The sequence below is a fragment of the Mustela lutreola genome, chromosome 6 (assembly GCF_030435805.1).
Source record: "Mustela lutreola isolate mMusLut2 chromosome 6, mMusLut2.pri, whole genome shotgun sequence".
Lineage (NCBI taxonomy): Eukaryota > Metazoa > Chordata > Mammalia > Carnivora > Mustelidae > Mustela > Mustela lutreola.
The window spans coordinates 16,578,740-16,593,858 of NC_081295.1; the positions used below are offsets into that span (position 1 = coordinate 16,578,740).

Below are 15,119 nucleotides of genomic sequence, written 5' to 3' on the forward strand. Positions count from 1 at the left end.
TTCGATCTTTCTGAGGCGCTTTACCATTGTATATCTTAATTTTATCTTTGTCCCAAAGTTTCTGAAGTGATTGAGAGGTATTACCAATTGGTGTAAAAGCCATACGTTTAATTTGGCCTTTCCATTGGTTTACTTTAATGGACATTGTCTTTCAAGGTTTCCCCAAACTCTCTCTTTTAAAATTTTAGGGTCTAAAACCTGTCAAGTTTTCCAATTTTGCAAGCCCTCATTTTTCTGAAATATCTCTATTCCTTTTCATTTCCGCTTACAGATCAACCAATTCCTTTTTAAGCTTATAAAGTCTTTCCAAAACATAGCCAGTAGCAACCAACACACTAGAAACGTGTTTTCTAATTTTTCCCCCTAGGGCCACATTTTCTTTAGCTGCATAATCTTTCCAAATTAATGCAGGAGTTAGTTTTATTAGCAGCCGAATGAGAGTTGCTGTCTCTCTAGACCTGCACTATCAGTTTCCCTGCTGCTCACCACGAGACTGCCAAACTAATGTCACATATTTGGGGAAAGGAAGTGAAACCTCCATAAGAAACCTAGGAATAAATCAGAGAAAAAGTTACTTCCTCTTGGTTGTTGTCTACAGCTAAAGTAGAAAGAAAAATCCTTCCCTTAATTCATTCCCTTATGGGTGGGAATGGGGAGATAGTGGAGAAGTGGGGCAGACAGTGGGGAAGATGTGAGGTGATTTTTATCAAGGAAGAATCCTGCATCAAATACCAGTACTTGGTCCGAACTAGTCACCAGCCTCCAACAATTGGCAAGGGAAGGGGGCAGTATGGTCCTCTCCTATGCATTAAAGGCAGAGAGAACTGGACACGCGTGAGCATAGGAAGTCTACCGTGTGTTGTGTGATCAGTTTTTCTAAATTCTTCCATCCACCCTTTAATCTTTTGTAGCCTCTTGCATGACAGCTTCAGAATCTTTAATTTACTACATACTATTTTTTCATCTCCCCAACTAGATTATATGTTTCATGAAGGCAAGGGTCATGCTTGGTTTAATCCCTTTTGGGTAACACAGGTCTTAGCCTCGTGCCAAGGACATTATAGGTGTTCAGTAAATATCTGTGGGTGCGATGAGTGAATCAATCAATGAATGGATGAACGAATGAATGAGAATCAGACTTGGATTTTCTCTTCTCCTACTGCAGAGTCAGGATCATGTCTTTGCTCAGCTGAGAACTTGACCCCATCTACAGAGATCCTGCCTGATTGCCAACCTTGTGACAGACAGAAGGGAGGAGCAGACCCAGGGAGGAGCAGGACAACACCATGGAGAAGACAGGGCCATGGGACAGGTTCCAGGTGCAGCTGAATGGCCATCTGGACACCCACTCCCATTCACTTGCGTCAGAGTGACCAAGCCCCAGGAGGGGGCGGTGAGCTGCAGGTGCCGGCACAGGAGGGACTCTCCCACCACTTCCTCCTTCCTGCCCAGCTCAGCCTGTTTACTCAGCAGAGCTGCCTGGCACAGAGAGGGCCCTCACCTTCCCCACCACCAGCCCCATTCGTCCACCATCTTCCCCTGCCTTGCTTAACTGAATTTCTCAAGGGAGGCATTTTTCTTTTTACTTTAGCTGTAGACAGCAACCAAAGGTAAGTAACTATTTTTCTATATTTAATTATTAGATTTCCTTAAAAAGGTTTCACTTCCTTTCTTGGAAGCCATGAGCTAAGCAGCAATAGGGTTTGTTGACACCTAATCGCCAGCTTGGCTATTATGACTGCACTCTAGCACGCTGACCCCCTCCAGCCAGGCACCTGACGAACCTTACCCAGTTAACTTAAGCTAGACTCCTGGCTCTCCTCCTAACTTGGTGACTGTTCAGCTAAGTGTCCCTACCAGGCTCCTCCTCACAACCACTGATATCGGTACTCGCGAGAATTCAATCCTCTCCACCTGGAGCCACCACTAGCTAGATCTATGATCTTGGGCAAGCTTTCGACCTCTCTGTGCCTCAGTTCTTTCATCTGTAAAATGAAAATAATAGTATTCTGTGACTCCTTGGGCCATTGTGAAGATGAAATGAGTTGATACATTTAACATTCTTTTTTTTTTTTAATTTTATTAAGTTTTTTAAAATTCCAGTAGAGTTAACATACATTGATCTATCTGTTTCGGACGTACGATATAGTGATTCGATAATTCTGTGTACTGCTCAGTGCGCATCCGTGCACTCTGACTCCCCATCAAGTATCCCCATCCCACCACGCCCCTGCCTCTGGTAAGCCTCGGTTTGTTCTCTATAGTTAAGAGTTTTCATCTTGGTTTCTCTCTCTCTCTCTCTCTTTTTCCTTTGTTCATTTGTTTTGTTTCTTAAATTTCACAGATGAGTGAGATCATACAGGATTCATCTTTCTCTTATTTTGCTCAGTATTATGCTAACTCCATCCATGTCGTTACAAATGGCAAGATTTCATTCTTTTTATGGCTGAATAATATTCCCTCATGTGTATATACCACGTTTTCTTCAGCCATTCATCCATCACTGGATACTTGGGCTGTTCCATTGTTCAGCTATCATTAATAATGCTTCATTAAACATAGAGGTGCATGTATCCTTTCAAATTAGTGTCTGCATATTCTTTGGGCCAATACTTTGTTGATAGTGCCGCCATAAACACTAGGGTACATGTGCCCCTTCAAAGCAGCCTTTTTGTTTTTATCCTTTGGGTATATACCTAGTAGTGCAATTTCTGGGTCATAGGTAGGGTAGCTCTATTTTTAATTTCTGAGGAATTTCCACGCTGTTTTCCACAGTGGCTGCACCAGTTTGCATTCCCACCAGCAGTGCACAAGGTTTCTTTTTCTCCACATCCTCCCCAACGCTTGTGTTTCTTGAGATATATGAAGCATTCTTAGACTAGTCCCTGTCAGAAAGTGCCGTCCGTCAATGACTGTTTTTCTCTTTCCACGTATCTTTGACAACCAATTGTACGTTACCATTTCACACCTTTCCCTCCAGCCTGTCCCCTCCCAAGTTCTCAACAGGCTTCTCTGATTGCCTCACAGACATTTCTGCCTATAGGTGCAGAAGTCACCTCAAACCCAAAATAGAACTCATTTCCCCCCTAAAACTTACTTCTCCCCCAGAATTTTTTTGTGACTTAAGGATATCAATCTTTTTTTTTAAAGATTTTATTTATTTATTTGAGAGAGAGACAGTGAGAGAGAGCATGAGAGGCGAGAAGGTCAGAGAGAGAAGCAGACTCCCCATGGAGTTGGGAGCCTAATGCAGGACCCGATCCCGGGACTCTGGGACCGTGACCCGAGCCGAAGGCAGTTTCCTAACCAACTGAGCCACCCAGGTGCCCCGGATATCAATCTTTTAAGCTGGAAAACTCAGAGTCACCTGTAGGTGCCACTCCATTTCCTACACAGCTCCACGCCGCCTCAGGACCATCCCTCCGATCGGACCTCTTCTCCCCACTCACGGGAAGTGGACCAGGCCACTATTTCCTCGCTCCCCTCAGGTGGATGCCACGCACTGCTATCAGAGTTCATGTCCTGAAAGAAATTGAAGTCGGCTGGAGAAACTCTTCTGCACATGTGAGTAGGACACAAAGCACAAAAAGCTCATGGCAGTAGTGTTCGTGTTGGTCAAGAACTCATTTAAAAAAGTCAAAGAACAAATATCCGACAGCATCATACAAGAGAAATTGCAAAGTATTCAGACAGGAGAAGGCTGGTCAGCAGTTCACATAAATAAACAGCCATGATAGCAACAATCAACAAGCACGAATGTTACAGACATTATGCAGAGCAGTAACCATCAGACACAAGGAAAATTTTAAGTGCCATTCCATTTACAAAAACTTCGCAAGCAGTTAAAAGGAAATGTTATTTTCTGAGGAAGTACATACAAGTAATGAAACAGTAAAGAAAAACCAAGTAGTGATAAGGGTCACAAAGACAGTGGTTATTGTCTTTGGGGGCTTGAGTGGGATTATAACTTGGGTAGAAAGAAGGACTGAGTGTTCACAGTGTTGTATTTCTATACCAGAGTGCGGGGTACAGAACTGTTGGCTTTATAACTATGCTTTATACAGCATGTTTGTTTTAGTAGTCTTCTGACTGTGGGTTATATTTCTCAACTTCTGAGGCAGAAAAAAAAAGAAATCCAATTATATTATTTTCCAGTTGAAAACCCCCAATACTCCCATTGTCAAGAAAACAAGTTCCATATTCGCTGTGTGGTCACAGAAGCCTTTCCCAGTGCTGCTCCGGACACCTCTGTCCTCCCCGTCCCATGCACCCCGGTTTCCAACAGCACTGACCCCCTGCATTACTCATACTTAAGTACCAGAGTGTTCTCCAGTTGTGTGCCCTTAAGCTTGCCCCTGTGGCTGCTCTGAACGTTTCTCTGTTCTTTACCCGTCAAACTACTCTCCTCTTTTAATTCTTTGTCCAGTGTCATCTCTTCACTGACGCTATCCTCACAACCCCCAAGCGGACTTAGTGGTTCTGTTTCCTTGCTCCCACACTCTTAAAAAATACAATAACTTGCAATAGTTCTTAAGGTGCCTATTGCAACATTCCTTTCTGGAATTCTTTTTTTTTTTTTTAAGATTTTATTTATTTGTTTGACAGAAAGAGAGATCACAACTAGGAAAGAGGCAGGTGGGGCAGCGGGGGTGGGGGGGAAGCAGGCTCCTCACTGAGCAGAAAGCCCGATGCGGTGCTCCATCCCAGGACCCCGAGATCATGACCTGAGCCGAAGGCAGAGGCTTTACCCACTGAGCCACCCAGGTGCCCCCCTTTCTGGAATTCTTTCTCTCCTACTAATCAGGGAGCCCCCAGAGGACCAGGACCTCTTCATATTCATCAGTGTCACTCAGGAAAGTCAGTCATTCCCCGTCCACAGCTCTTCTCACTCCCGAAGGAGCCCTCACCACACTGCATATTGGCTTTCTCTCCTTACACCGCTGTCTCAATGGATGTCATACAATTTTTGTGAGAATTAAACGTGAGACAGTGTAAAGAACCCAGCGCAGTTTCAGTTACATTTTATACGATTTTTTGGCAGTAGTAACTCAGAAATGTGCTAGAGGGCGCTAATTCACTGCCGTAATAGGCTATTGCGCTTTATGGGGTGTTAACCCTTGACTGGGTCCTCTAACAGAGACCAAAGAAAGTTTAGTAAACAAATTATCGGCCATCTCTATTCTGTGAAATAAATGATATAGTTCAGGAATTTAAGTCTGCAACTCACTTGAGATTATTTGGGGGAAGAACAGCTGGATCGATGACGTCATAAACTTGTTTTCATCCCTATTTGTTTATTCCCCAACCCGGGGCTGGTCCAGCTTGCAAAGTAAATGTCAAAGCAATTAACATTGATTTTGGTGATGCCTTCATCAGCACTAAAGTGAAGAAATGCCAAACAAGGTGTTTCCTCAACTGTGAAACAAGAGGCTTTGACTAGACCGTCTTCAGGGTCCCTTTCAACTCTACCATTCTGTAATACACAATTCTAGTTCTAGAAGGAAACAGGTGTGATCTCTAAAAATACAAATATTCAACCAAAAAGTGAAAAGTTTAATCAAAAGTGAAAAGTCACTGTTTAAATTTTCCCAACCGGAAGACAAAACAAAACAACAGTTACATTGTTCCTTCCATAGAATGCTGGGGTTTAAAAAGCAGTAGGAGGGCACCTGGGTGGCTCAGTGGGTTAAAGCCTCTGCCTTTGGCTCAGGTCATGGTCCCAGGGTCCTGGAATCAAGCCCCGCATCAGGCTCTCTGCTCAGCCAGGGAGCCTGCTTCCTTCTCTCTCTCTGCCTGCCTCTCTGCCTACTTGTGATCTCTGTCTGTCAAATAAATAAATAAAATCTTTTAAAAAATAATAAAAATAAAAAATAAAACACAGTGGGGGTGACAAGTGGTTGTCCGAGAGATGCTTTGATGCTGAAGTATTTTCTAGCCTCTTTTATATTTCACACCAGTAATAATTATTTCAGACGAATCTTTGTCTTCATTAGAAGAGGATGATAAAGTAGGCTTATTTTATGTCAAGTAACAGCCAGCCAATCGAAAGCATTATATGATGTCACTCATTTCAACCACCTGAAAAACCGCATTTATGAGTAAGAACAAAGTCCAGATAATAACACTAAGCTAAGAGATGACTATGAAGAAATTAGCAAATAATTTGATTTTATGTTTATGAAGCATTTCTACTTCATATAAATCAAAGTGACTCACAGTTTGGGTATAAGATGAGACCAGAAACCATGCAAAAGTCTGACTTTGCACTGATGGCATATCATGCTCTCTGTAAGCTGTGCTGCGGGATCTTAAAGTATGACAAGTACTTGTAATTTCCAAAATATGGGGATGTCTTTTAGAGGAGGGGAGGCAGAGTGGGACCCAAGCAGGTACCACAGTAAAAATACGGCTTCAGTGGGTGATGCGGTACATGCTTAGAAGGGTATTCGTTACAGTGGAAAAAGCATGGGGAACAGGAGCTGTGGCAGAAGACAGGAAAGAGCCCAAGACTGAGCCAGATGCTAAGAAGGATAAGGAGGGAGCAAAGCAAAATGAAAGAGAGGCAGCAGGAGAGGCACCAATTCTGTCTGAGGACCCCCTCACCACCAGATCAGAAAACTTCACCCGGTGGCAAATCAGCCACACTCCAGAGCTGCTCCTGGAACGTGGATGGGCTTCAAGCCTGGATTAAGAAGGAGGGTTTAGACTGGTCTAGGAAGAAGCCCCAGATATCCTGTGCCTCAGAGAGACTGAATGTTCAGAGGACAAACTATCGGCTGAACTTCATGAGCTACCTGAACTATCCCATCAGCCCTGGTGAACACCGTCGGACAAGGAAAGGTACAGGATACAAGGTGCAGGTCTGTTCCCCTACCAGCACCCACTCAAAGTCTCCCATGGCACTGGGCTCATGGAACATGATCAGGAAGGCTGAGTGACTGTGGCCAGATTTGACACATTTGTTCTGGAACAGCTGATATACCCAAAGCAGGTAGAGGTCTAGAGTCCCAGTAGCCGTTTGCAAGTTCTGGAAGGTAGCCGTTTGCAAGTTCTGGAAGGTTTGGCTTTCTGCAAGCCCCCTGTGCTACGTGAAGACCCCAGTGTGGCTCATGAAGAAATCCACCTTCTCTACCCCAAGGGAAACAAAAAGAAGGTTGGCTTCACTCCACAAGAACATCAAGGCTTTGGGAAATTGCTAAGGCTGTGCTACTGCGGACGGTTTGGGACACCCCTACTCCAACACCGCCTATGCCTACACCCTCTGGGCCCACGTGATGAATGCTCAGTCCAAAAATGTTGGTTGGCCCCGAGATTACTGTCTCTTACCTTGCACTTTGTGACAGCAAGATCCATTCCAAGGCCCAGGGCACCGACCACTGTCGAATCACCCTAAACCTAGCACCGTGACACCTCCCCTAAATTACTTTAAGCCTGGGAAATAAGCCCTCCAAGCTAGCTTTAAAATAGTCTCCTACCACCAACTTCTTTAAAAACTGCTATCTGGAGAAATCTGCATGCATTTCCTTTCTAAAAATGTAAATCCTTCAATCTGGCTTCTAGTGACACTTAGGTTTCCCATTTTTTTCCCTCTCTCTCTCTCATATATACTTCCTTTGAACTGTCTGCAGGAAAATAGAGCCATTGTTTCAAAAAATGAATAAAATAAAATATAGGGATATCTTTTAGTCTATCTAACTTTTTAAAGTCTATTTTGACAAAAAAAAATTTGCTTACTCTGTTCAGTGTCACAAGATTAAAGGTAAAAATTGCAGCGAGATTTTAAGCTTCAGCATGTCTATGCTCATCACTCAATAGTTTAAATTATTATAATGTGGCATTTTGAACATTTCAAATAATTAAAAGAAGTATTAAAATGTTGTATTTTGAGCTTCGTCACACGGCCCATAATAATTGCTGGGTATCTCTGGTCCCATTTGTTGATCTCTCTGAGCCTCGCTTCCTAATTTATGACAGGGCTGTAGCTTATATCTTCCTTACATCCTTACTGAATTGGTGTGCAATCGTGTGCAAAACTCTTGCTCTAAGGTTCTTAGTAAGATGGCTATAGTTACCGTCACTAGCCAGTACGCTTTAACAACATCATGGCCTAAGTAAGAACAAAGCTGTGTTTTCATGAATTATTGCACATTTCATAAAATAAGTCTCATATTGGGGATCCTTATACCCCATTTTAAAAACACAACTCAGTTTGCAGAATTATTAAGTACTCTTTCATTCCCTATTTCTTCCCCTGGCATCCAAATTATTTTTTTAAATCAAAAATGACCTCGCCTAAGCAGTGAATTCACAGAGGTCCTCTCATCACCTATAAAGACTTGTAAAAACACCCCTGGAGCAACACAGAAAGGCTATTTAGAAGTAGAGAAAACGTGTGTAAATTCTGGGAGCGACTCCTCTTGCGGGTTTCCCTGGGGAAGGCAGCTGTGCACGCAGCTCGACTGGGCGCGGGCGGAGGTGTGGCTGCAAAGCCCGCGGACTGTCCAGCGTCCCCGCACCCGCGCCGCACTGTCCCCTGCTGGTCAGGACGTCAGCTGTGCGGGCGGCGCCCGGCTTGCTGGAATTGAACTCCAAAGGCGTCTTCACCGGCAGTTCCCGGAGCTTAGAAACCGTCTGCCGATGACTGGTGGTTTACAACATCCCAAATGGTGTGTTATTTTAAGTCGCGCTGTGGCATCTGGGCTCTCTAGCCCCCGGAGACCACCACGTGTGTAACAGCCATACAGCAGCTGCCTGTGGGCCGCGTTAGCATCTGTCTCTCTCACGCGCCCTGTCCTGGAGGTTGAATTTTCCAACCACCACGCAGCCCGGAGGGGGCAATGTTGGAACAGCTCTGGGATCTCGCTGGAGCATCTCTCTGGGCCAAAGTTCACGGCTACGTGGGAGGTTCCTGCCGTTCTTGTGCTGGCTGCAGCTCTGTGCCTTAAGGTCTTCTGAGAGCACTGTGGTCTGGGCTCCATTCATGCATTTAGGCAGTTCCTCAAGTGTTTTGTGTTGTTGTTGTTGTTGTTGTTTTTTAATAAGATTTTGTTTATTCATTTGTCCAATAGAGAGGAGAGAGCAGAAGCTGGGGGAGCAGCAGGCAAAGGGAGAAGCAGGCTCTCCGTGCAGCAAGGAGCCTGATGTGGGGTTCGATACCGGGACCCTGGGATCATGACCTGAGCCAAAGGCAGACGCTTTAACCCACTGAGCCACCCCGGCGCCCCTCCTCAAGTGTTTTTTGAATACCATGTGTGTGCCAGGCACTGTGCAAGAATCATGCACATACAACGAGCAGGGGACCCAACCCCGGCCCTCAAGGAGGGTAGCCTAGTGGGGAAGTCAGAGTAGTGATTTTTATGTTCTCTTCGTGTCTTCTAAGTGTGAACTACCCGAGGGCAGTATTCGATAACAGTAATGTTTTGAGTTGTTATTGCAATTTATATTTCAACTTTGATGAAAAGTTCTACGAATTCATCTTTCAAAATAATCACGTTGTCCTTTCTTCAGTCTTTTTTGTATCAGGAACAGAGCTTTGAATATATACAGTGTTCCAAGGATTCTCCCCAGAACTCTAATAAATGGCACGGATCCACCCTTCTGTCATTACAAGAAATTCCTTTGAGAGTGGGGGTGAAGGAGCTAAGAAGTCAAGATTGTCTGCATAGGAAGGCAATCAATTTATTTTACTGGATGTCTCTTATCCTGGACAAAATTAAACAGTGGTAAACAACACGTGCTGAAAAGTGAAAAGTAGAGAAGACTGACAAGATGTTCCCTCCACAGAGAAAGTTAGTTCCTGTTCCTATACTTTGTTTGAAAGAAAATGAAGGTGCCTAAACCACTGGGAACATTTCTTGTTCAGAATATAATTCCTAAATACATACTAAAATCACTTCTCATTGTTTAATTTGGAAAGTGTGAGCTAACTGAAATGTTTTTAGAAGCTTTTACCTTTTTTTTAACATCTTAATTTTATTTTTTCAGTGTTCCCAGATTCATTGTTTATGTACCACACCCAGTGCTCCATGCAATACGTACCCTCCTTAATACCATAAGAAAATCCCCATAAAAACCAAAGCCTCAAAGGCCCATCTTAAAACATTAACATTTCCCTTAAGACCCGCCTTTAAAATTATGTGATCCTTCTATGGATCCCTCTCTAGACTTGGAGTTTTGGAGCTGATTATCTCCTACCTGTGGAAGGAGCCAGACTATGGAAATAGCTTCCTATCTCTTCCCCCATTGGGTCCATCCTCTTCGTCTTTCTAAAATGCAAATCCGGTTATTTAAAAAGAAAATCCTTCAGTGGCTGTGCACGGCCTGCAATGATCTCCCACCAGAGGGGGAACCTCCCGCTAGACTGAGTGTATGGGAAATGGGAGCACATCAGCGCCACCTCAAGGATTTTTCAAACCCCAACCCCCACCCCCACCCCCACCACACACGTGTAAGACATCATCACCTTCCCTCTTTCGAGTCCTTTCGGCCACCACATCCACATAACCCACCTGGTGAAAGTCACTGCCATGTTGGCTCGGCGATGAGCATTCTTTGTCTCCCTCGGTTACACTAAAGCATGAAAAAGCCTGAGGAGCCCTCACTGCAGAATCAAGTCCCAATTCCTCAACATGGCATACAAAGTTCCCTTTAACATCCTCCTGGCTTTCCATTCCAGTCTCATCTGCAACCACTCCCCATTTCGTGCTCTATGGGCCAGCCACACCAGTCTGGGTAAGTTCTTGAACAAGACCTGGTTTTTCAGACTCGTGTCTTGTATCATTTCAGACTTGTGTCCATTTACCCAGAATTCCTTTCTCCACTTACACAGTAATGATTTTCCATTTAACCTTTAAGAAGCCGGGTGGCTATCTTCCGCCAGAGCCCATTCCTGGATTCTAGGACCAACTGGGTGTTTAGACAAAATATCTGAGCTCCTGGACTCACCTCCCCCTAGCTATTCCAGCTAAAGCTGGCCACATCTCAGTTATCCGTAACGCCATTCTTCCGGCTGACTTCTCACCTCAAAATTCAAGTCTTTGTTACAACCTATGAGGGCATGTGCGATCAGATCTCGCTTCCCACCATCCTCCCTCTCGCACTCCGCTCCAGCCACGCCGGCCTCCTATCCCTGAAACACACTGAACACCTACTGAAAAAAGTTGGATGAATGGTAATGTCACTAAAGAGGAGGCCGAAATCCTAGCCAGCAAGAGAATAGGGTTGTCATCAACAGCAACAAGCCGGTTTGCTCTGCGGGGCTGCAACCAGGCTCAGGAATTGGCAGCAGGTACCTCTGACGGGGAACGCAGCTGGACGTGGAAAGTGGGGCCACGGCAGGCAGAGCGTACTCGGACTCCAGCCCAAGATGAGGTTTTGACTCCCTAGAGACGCCAAGAAGAGGGATTCTGGTTTAAAGACATAGCACAGCTGACAGTGGACATGCTGTACTTAATCAGAGGGTAAGGGGGACCTCTAGCTCCCTTCCTCCATGACTTTGAGAGCACGAGCAGTCTGGCCTTTTAAGTACCTCCTTCTGCAGCCTCCCTCCACTGAGGTCACCAGGGAAGACAATGAAGACTTCTTCTGGTTCCCGTTGCTCTGTGCAGGGGAAGACTCAGTAATATTTAGGAAGTCATGGAGCCATGCCCTCACAATTCTGAGGAAAAGTGATTTCCAACCTACACTTGTTGGTTAGATCAAGTGAAGGAGAGAACAAACAGTTTCTTCAGCTATGCAAAGGGGCAAGATATTTACTGCTCATGCGTTCTTCTTCGGAAATCGCAGGGAATATATGTTCCACTAAGATGAGATATTAATCAAGAAAAAGGAAGCACGGGGCTCAGGAAACAGAAGATTTGGCCAACAAAAGGCATTGAGAATCCTTAGAATGATGGGGAAAGGAGATCTGAGGACAACCAACATAGGAGGAGGGCTGATCCCAAGAACAAGAAGAACCACCTAATTACATAGAAGTGATTGAACAGAGTGAAAAGATTCCCACGCATATTGGAAAAGTTTGAGGATAAAATGAAACGGGTTGGCAACTAAGCAAATGAAAAAAAAAAAAAAAGAAATAGTCCTCAACTTTGGGGAAACCAAAGTTCTGCATGAAAGGAAATAAGACGGTATTCTACGTGGCTAACCGGCAAGTCCTGTTGACCGTAATTACGGCATGTAAATACCGAATACTGATGTAACCGAAACTATGGTTGCTGTGTTGGAAAGTTAGGGGTAAATGAAACAGGTGTGAGGAGAGGGGAGATGGACAGAGAGCTAAATCCTCTTCTTCCCTGGTAGGAAGATTTAGACTTTACCGTAAACAAGGACATCATGGACACAACAGCTAAGGCGATCAGAAATTGGTTATTTTCAGAAAGCACAAGTGTAGAGTGAGGAAAGGAGTGGCAGGAAATGTTTAAAAATACAAGCCTTTTAGATTTTTTCAATTATGTATGTTTATAACTTAGGGGAAAAAATCCAAAACCACAAAAGACACCCCTAAAACAAAGAGAGGGAAAGTATATAGCCAAGAAGAACAAGAAAGTCCTAATGCAACTTGGGCCTTTAATGCCTCACATGATGTCTTGTTTAACAGAGCTTGAACCTATTAAAATAGAATGTCTAAAAATTAAATATTTAGACTATGTAGTAGACTGCATGATTTCTCAGTCATTTCCTGAGAAATGTCAGTAGCTGATTAGCGTTATAACATAAAGCAGATATCTAGCTGAAACATTGCTTGAAAAGTATGTTATCTGTGCCAGTGAGCTAAATAAGCTGCAGAAACTGACCTCTTCTCAATATGGACATAAAGACCGGAGAATCTAGCAGATGGGCTTTGCCAACAGAAATGAAACAAGCGCAGGGATAAGCACAGACAGGAAGTGGGAGAGAGCAAAGTCCTCCCTTGCTGGAGACTCTTTCCCCCCTTGCAAATTTTGGACACTCAACCAGATCATCTCAAGTTCCTTTTTTAGCACTAAAGTTCAAGTTAGACCTTCACAAGTACCACCCTAACCCCCTTTATTTCCTGAATCTATGGCATAGGGTACCTGGCTGACTCGGTCGGTTGAGTGTCTGCCTTTGGCTCAGGTCATGATCCCAGAGTCTTGGGATCCAGCCCCACAAGTGGGCGCCCAGCTCAGCAGGGAGTCTGCTTCTTCCCGTCCCTCTACCCCTCCCCACGCTCATGTTCTCTCTTTCTCTCAAATAAATAAAATCTTAAAAAAGAAATCTATGGCATAGATGGCCATATGTCCTAGTGTTTCCAGAACAGTCTTGGTCTATATCTGTTGTTTGTTTCTCCTTCAACTCTTAAAATTGCCTAGTTTAGATGATAAATTATATGGTCCTTCTACCCATGATCATATCCATTTTAATCTTGTTTTATATGTCTAAAGAAAAACATAAATTTACTTTTTAGCTTACAAATACAACATTTCACAACTTGCTTTGTCTGAAAAATTTGTGGAGAAATCTCAAACTCCTTTGTGGGTGGTTTGTGAACCATCAACTATTTTTTTTAAAAAACAGAATAAATCTTAATGTAAGTTTTTCTATTAAAAAACATTCAGTGGGCATAACAGTCTATTAAAACTATTAAACTTAGAATATTTGCTACTTCTTTAAAATCCTGGCTGAAGTATTTGTAGAAGAATAAATATCTGAGGTGATACAACAAACTTTAATTATTAAAACGGTCCCAGAATAAGGTCTCCCACCTGAGTTTATCAGTGGTCCTAAGAATGTTGATCTCAAAAGAATGTTCGCAACAGGTGATAAATCCATCTATCATCATCATCATGGTTGCTTATAAGCTAAACAGTTACCAGCCGGGGAATATGCCCCTTCCACTGCACAGACAAGCTCTGTATGCTAATAACGCCCAAATTTTCTTTTTTTTCTTTAACTTTCAATTTTTTTATTATGTTTTATTAGTCACCATACATCATTAGTTTTTTTGTTTTTGTTTTTGTTTTTTTACATCATTAGTTTTTGATAGTATTCCAAGATTCATTGTTACGGATAACACCCAGTGCTCCACGGGATACGTGCCCTCCTTAATACCCAAATTTTCTTTAAGGCTAGGACTAAGAGTCCTGCCAATTCCCCAAACAACAGCTTACATATTCAAGGAGCTTGAAACACTCCTTTCGTAGTGAGCAGAGCTGAAACAGGTTCCATAATTGCTCACTCACTTTACAAGAGAGATTGAACATTGCTGGGTTTTCTGGAAGATACAAAGAGTTCTTTAGTTTTATTCAAATATGTACTATCCCTGATATAAAACATGTCTCATTATAAAGAACTGTGATTCTTTTTAGCTTTTTTTCTTTTTTTTTTTTTTCACTTAACCACGTAAGTCCCTGCCTGTGGAAATTTCTTTGTAAGTGAAATATGAGGTCCAATTAGGAAGAAAAAAACTTATTTAATCAATTTTGTTTCAGAGATGCGTGATTACCCTATTTTTAAAAATTACTTGAAGAATGAACTAAGGTGTTAGACTGGAACATGGTCTGATGACTAATTTACTGTCAGTCCCGACCTAACCAAAACAAAAGGAAAGCTGGATTTGGCACTCACTTGTGCTTTTCATCCATATTAGAAAGTATGCCTTGAGTTTTTGAATCTGAGATCAGGTTCGCTTGGTAGCCTCAAAGAGCAACTTTCCCTTTTTTTTTTTTTTCAAAATTTGCTTTTGATCATTTCAGACAATTCACCCTTTGGAATGAGAAAGAGGAGAGAGGAATGCTGAATGAGGTTAAGTAAACGGAGAATCTGTCACATAAAGCAAATTTAAATCCCAGTAACAGCATCCATGCAGGACAAACGGAAGCATTATTCTTTTGAAAACATTATTCTTTTAAACACTGTGTAACGACATCCTCCCTAGAGATTTCCTCCATGAAAGAAGAAAAACTACTTCCTCAGAAGTCATCTTCTAGATGCCAAGTGTAATGAAGTGAAGTCAAACCTTGTTTTCTTTATGTAAGAAGGTTCAAAATTAGCACTGCAAAAAGGTGTTCCTGAGGGTTTCTCCATATCCCTGTTTTCCATTGCATACTAGTATCTCCATGAGTAAAAAGGATAAGGAAAAATAAATGATTGCCATTATGACT

General features: G+C 43.0%; 1 pseudogene; it reads left to right on the plus strand.

Annotated features, from left to right (window-relative positions):
* Positions 1-5,651: 5,651 nt before the first annotated feature.
* On the plus strand, positions 5,652-7,690 carry LOC131833471 (DNA-(apurinic or apyrimidinic site) endonuclease-like; annotated as a pseudogene).
* The last annotated feature ends 7,429 nt before the right edge of the window (positions 7,691-15,119 follow it).